A 6,560-nucleotide genomic window follows, 5' to 3' on the forward strand; every position below is an offset into this window, starting at 1 on the left:
AATTTCATGAATAGTATTCAATCACATTTCACTTGACTCAAAGAAGGGCTGTTTCTGAGTAATATAATGGTATTAAAACTAAGCATTGATTTTCATTATAAAGTAAATTTACCAATTATATACCTTTAATTATTTAATTCTATTCGCCATTTTTTAGTTTCAAGAAACCTTCCTTGCAGTTTATCTTGCTCTACAAGCTTCTGTGTTAAAGTAATACCAACGGTTGCCGCTGTGTCTACATGCATCTTTTATGAAGCACTTTCAAACGTATCCCCATATATATATATATATATATATATATATATATAATGGTTACTCTTTTGCTTAGCCAAGGAATGTGGAAGAATTTGTAGATTGCACAGTTTATTTATACTCCCTTTTACTTTATACCATCTTAACAGGGTGTGTTAATTTTTTTTTATCCTCTAGCCAGATGCGGTAAATTTTCAGGATTTTTGCCTGAAGAGGGACTAATATGAATAGTACTGTAAGCAGTAAAACACAGCTAATGAGAATTGTGGTTAAATGTTTTCTCCATGCAATCAATTAGCTTCCATTACCCTGGGGGGAAAAAAGCTGCTCAGACATAACTTCCATCAGAGTGAGGCCCAACAAATGCAACAAATTTAAATTATAAAGGCTTTTATGCCGTTAATAAATGATTAACCTCTACATAAATCATTTTGATCAGCTTAAATATCTGTATCACACCAGCCACATTAAACCTGTGGCGGCTAATGCCACAGTTATTCACTCTCACTTCTTGCTCAGGCCTTATAGTGTTCTTTCCTTCGTGTTCCCCAGAGAAGGTGTGACTGAAGTGTTTTCATAATGCATCCTTCGCTAACTGGTGCAGACAGGCTGCTGTGTAGATGTGTGTGTAGTTATGGGAGAGAGAGAGAGAGAGTTGGTTCCCCCCCCAGGACTATGCAAAGTAGATTATGCTCAGCAATTCAGCTCACATGTCAACGGTGTTTTAGTGACTGGCTTGATATGTGATGGGATATACTGTGGGAAGGTACTCTAATGACATGTTTGAAAGTAGAAATACAAAACACAATTTAATTTTCAGACATTTAGACTTAGAACTAAGTTTGTTGAACCTTGACTGGTGAGTTCACGGGTAGTAGGAGCAGCAGCAGCTGCTGCTTGAGGATCACTCTACCATCATGCATTAAGAATAGGATACCCAGGCTTTTCACGCCGACAGTGACGTTGCTTCATATTCAAAAATATAGGTATTTTAAGGCCTTGAAGAGAGTGGAACAAAGGCTTACACGGCATAACGCCTCCGCTTACCTTGACATCCCGATTTACTGATGTGACGCGCAGTAGCCTCACACATCCTTTTTTTTTTACCCCCCAAAAATGCAGTTTAACTGAATGGAATTTTTACTAAGTGGATCTGCATTGTATAAACAAAGACAGAGCCAGTCACAGAACTCGACGTGAGAGATGTCGCAGGGATTACTGGAGGAGAAAACAGGCTCTGCGCAGTGAGGCCATTTTGTCGCTCGGTTAATGTATTTCTTCATTACCAGGAGGCACTGCTATTTCCTGAAGCGTCGGCCTTAATGGGATTAGATAAGGAGAGGAATATGAGCTGAAATGAAGCAGCGCGCTTTATTACCATTGGCCTTCAACCCAGTCGAAACAAACGGAGCACACCGCGGAGTTCGGGAGATCTTTTAATAGCAACTGAGATGAGGAGATGAAAGTAATTAAAGGGAGATTACTTTTTTTTTTTTTTTTTTTTTAAGTAATCTAACAATAAAAGAATAACCCTACATACACCAGTTTGATTACCTCCTTTTCAATGCGTCTATTGGAGATATAATAAGCTGTTGTTCATCCCATCAGCTGCCTCTTAACCTGACAACACAGTCAACTGCTTAGGAAGTGACATTATTAACCTCATCCTCTTTTTTATTGTTTTATCTATCTTCTTTCCTCTCGATGTCATTTCACTCTCCTCCATCACCTGATGGTTTATAGATGGGGAGATATGGTATCATCAGAAAGCCTGAGGAGGATTCAGGAGGTTTCATTCCCTCTCTCTCTCTCGTGTTTTGTCTCTTTCACGGGCCGATTGAAAGACTGATTGATGTGGCGCAGCGATGTAAGACCACAGTTCAGTCGGGCAGACGGTGCTGTCAGATCTCATGTTCGGATCTGAACACCCTCAGTCCTGTGCTTTTACACCTTCACACTTTTACACTGCTTTGCACCCATTCTCCTTCCAGTCCTATTCGCCCAGATACTGCACAGTGCCAAAACATATTTAAAAACAGGATTTATATTTTTGGATTGTCACTAATGAACGAATGGTTTGTATTATGTACAGGCACAAACTCAAATTCCCTATCAGTCAAACACATTCCTTATGTTCAACCCTTGGAAGAACACGTGGAGTCAGAGTAGAAGGGCAGTGAATGAATATCAACAACATGGCTTCAACTCTTAGAAGGCGAGATTGAATAGTTATCTAAGATGTAGAATCTTTCAAGCTTTAAATAGTAGCATTAAACTGTTTGTTGTTTGGGCAATTTTTACTTCCTCTTCTTGCAGTGCAGACAGTTCCTTCACTGTGTCCCACATCAATATCACGACTTGAGGAAGAGAACATTCTTTCACACTGTCTTCATCTTTGTTCTCTGTCTTGTCGACGTCCCTTTCTTTCTCCTCCTGCCCGTCTTTCTCGAAAGCTTGCAATTTCCCTTGCAAGAATCCTACCAAGCGAGGCAAGACTTGTTACCGACTCCTCCTCGACTTGCTGATTCTTCACAATGCTGAATATACTGCTTTCTTCGTGTCCCTGTTTGTCATCACAGAGTTGTTGACTAGGTTGCGAGACAAAAGAAGTAGCTTCAGCGTCTTCAGCGAGACAGAGCAGCCCCCAATTATCTTCTAATCCCTGGGCCTTGAAGGCAGGAGCCATAGAAGAAGTCTGTGACGCACTTTAAACTCAATAGTTTTGCCTATGCTCTTCATAACAGGACAGGGCAGAGGGCCATCTGTGGGTGAACTGAGCTTCATGTAAGGAAAACAATAAAGTGATGGGATGTGCAGTGTGTCTGTACTACCTCAGCATAAATTCTGAGAAAAGAGCTGAGGCAGAGTAGCTGAAAAATTAATATCTTCAGACACACAAATGCACCGTGATGTGAGTCATGGGGAGAGAGAGAGAGAGAGAGAGAGAGAGAGAGAGAGAGCAAAGAAAAAAAAACCTGTCCAGTGGATTTCAAATCCTTTTCTTAGTGACTTAATGGATTTCGAAATACGCTTTCAAGATTTTAGAGCATGTAGGATTTAGAAGCTATTTGAGGTCGGGGCCTGGTGAGGTTGGTGGAAGTGAGACAAAAAAAAAGGGGGGGGCCTGTTGCAACACATATTTCAAATCATACATGCTTGAGAAGAAACATGCAGCTGTCCGACAAAGACAATGCTGCAGAGACGATCTGAGACAACAAAGAATCGTACAGTTTGATCCTCGTTACGTCACGTCCAAAACCACCATGTCTGGCAAAAAGCATAGTTCAAATCTGCAGTCACGACAAAACTGTGCTAGAATCAGGGTAATTGCAGTTCCTGCTTCCACACAACTGAGCTGAAGCAAGAACACAAATGTCGTGTCATCCTTTTTTGCTGTCCAATAGAGAACACCCTCCTCTCCGACAAAGAGGCCCATTTCCGCTCCCCGTCCGTTAGTTGCGCCGCTTGACCTCTGTTGATTTGTTGGAGTCGAGTGGCCAACAACAACATCAAAGCGATGTGATGGTTGAAAAGAGCTTAAGATGAAGAGGAAGGAGAAGAAGAAAAAACACACAAGTGGCCATCGCTGATGAGAGGACGCGCTGGCCGAAGCACTGTGGAACTGAATCCGGTTGGAGCGCGGAGCTGTGGCGATGCTGTGTGGAGCGAGAGCAGGTGTGGAGGCGGGGTGAGCCTGCGAAGACTGGAACTCCGCGTTGAGTTTTTCACAAGGTGTCATGGGCTTAATCCAGAGAAAACATCTGCCAATCACCAAAGAAGCAGACCATCTGGCACCCAGGACAACTTCCTGGGTCACCTCAGGATAAGGGGGACAGTGATAGAACATTTACAACCAATACAAAGGCAGCTTTCCCCCCTTACAGTATACATTTAACAAAAGCAACTTCTGATTACACATTGTGAAGAAACACATTCCCACTCTCCAAATTTGGCATTGCGTCTCGAAAAGGATAACTTCAAATGTCATCGCTCATATGACGGAAAGTGGGGTTCTCCGAGGAGCTGGAAGGGTCACTTCAAGGCCAAGGTTCCAGGTCGTTTGATTGGATGTCCCAATATGTGCAGTAAATGTTGAGTGATCTTGGCGGACTTGATTGCTCAGCAACAATCAAACCAAAACAACAGTCATCTAAAAACAACGGCGGCAAGCAGCTCTGAAGATTAGATGACATGGCCGGATGATAGAGTAGTCACTCCACCAATCACATGATTAGAGGGTAATTTATTAAATTACTGTTTTATCCCTTTCAACAAAAATGTGTGTTTTTTTTCCGGGGGGCTGGATCCAGACCATAAAAGATTGTATTCTAAATATAATCGGATGCTTGTAATAATTATAGTAATGCTGACTATAGTGCAGGGTGCAGCCAATTCTGTTGGTTTAAGAGCTAATTTGGCAGCAGCAGCAGCACACACACACACACACACACACACACACACACACACACACACACACACGCACACACACACGGCATAACATCATCATATTGCCCCTTAAAATGTAAGTGCTGAATAAATTATGGTTGCCTGATTAGATTCTCTAAGATAACTTGGCGTTAATAAAAGTTCCGCGGGTCGATTCCATCGAAACTGCCAGGAATATAGAATTTCCTTTTATATCCTGCTCTGTTCAGTGTCTCTACTGTGTGGCTTTTTTTTCATGAGAAAGAGGGTTCTGGAAACTGTTCAGATGGTTTGTAGCTCCAATCCATCCTCATAAATAAAACTCTCTTGATCTCTTCTTATTGTGCGCAACAATGAGCAGTAAATCACCCTGGGCCTTCCCCCGAAAATACTTCTTCTATGGAGGCAAAGAGGCATACGTGATTCCTCGAATCCACCATTCCCAGTGTGTAGCATGCTTCAAAGACGGCTTTCATGTGTCGACCCCGGGGCCTGCTGCACTTTCTCTGTCCTGCTCAACCTCCGAGGACACCACCGACTCGCTGCCGTCCACACTCGGAAGGCCCCTGGAACTCAGTGTACCGCCTTTTTACCTCTGGACTGCGCCGTCGTGTATAGTGCTCGTTCCTCTCACCGAGGGTGTGTTTTGTGCGAGTAGCATCCTGAGAAAAAGCGGAGTTGGCCTCAGCAGGCAGGAGATGAAGCCATGCATTAAACATGGCGTCTCCCTGCGGTACCCTATTCATTTTTAATGCTCCAGTTGGCCAAGGGGGCCTGGAAGAATGTAAACATGACAGGGGCCCGAGGATGGTGACAGCGTGCGATGACGAGGGGGGAAAAGATAAGTCACACCTGACACTTAAAAAATAAAACATTTTCAATCCAGAATTCAGGTTCCACACCCGATCGAAAGCGACAACTGCAGCATGAGGTGTTGTGATATCATGTGTTTAACCGAATAGAGTTTGATCAAAAACACAATAATTCCTCTGGGCTGGCAATAAACGTGCAACTGGGAGTTGCTTGACTCCATTCACATCATCGCAGCAATAGTTACAAGCCTTGTCTGTTTTAGAGCTCCTAATATGTGCGTAGATAATGTGAAGGGGCGCTGCTCGTAGTAACCAACCAAGAGAAAATGATCAGCCTCTCTGCACTCCCCTTTCTCTCAAGGGAGCATCTCAGCATCTCTCATCTTATTGTTTTGGGTTTTATCGCCTGCAACTTTACTGTTTGTTTCAGTTTCACTGCTCTCATCACTTTTCAGCCCGCTGGTCAACGCAGTGGAGCTTTTTACTGGACGGCGGACTCGTTGGCGACCAACGCCAGAGTGACCTGCCCCTATAGCATTTCATTAACCCAACGTGATTGTGCATTTCCCACTGGGGAAGTTTATCACTGTCACTCCCTAATCTCTGTTGTGCTGAGATTTTCTTTTTTTTTAACACCCCCTGCCAGGGGATGCAAGGTCAGAAATGTACACATCCATATGTTGACAGTATCAATGTGTGCCATGTGATGTTACAACGTGTATTCCATGGAGCCAAGTGAGCTTTTCATATTGCAAGCCAAGTAGATTTGTGTGTTGCCTCCTCTCAAGTACACCGTTTAATGCCGAGGTCTGTGAGGTGTCTTTTTTTCTTTTTGTCTGCCAAGCATCAAAAGGCTTTTTTTTCCTCTGACACTCCTATTCCTCCTCTCCGCCCTGCCTGTATAATCAGTGCTATTTTGAGCAAGGAATTTTTTTTCTTTCCTGCAGAATTTGCATCGTTGCCATATTCGTGCTTCGTGTTAGTGCCCTTGTGCTGCGACCACCGCGCCCCCCCACCCCTGTACTGAGTCCAGCAGCGGTGCTCTTTCTGAAAACATGCAAAGACGTGAGG

This window comes from Scophthalmus maximus, chromosome 16 (assembly GCF_022379125.1).
Source record: "Scophthalmus maximus strain ysfricsl-2021 chromosome 16, ASM2237912v1, whole genome shotgun sequence".
Taxonomy (NCBI): domain Eukaryota; kingdom Metazoa; phylum Chordata; class Actinopteri; order Pleuronectiformes; family Scophthalmidae; genus Scophthalmus; species Scophthalmus maximus.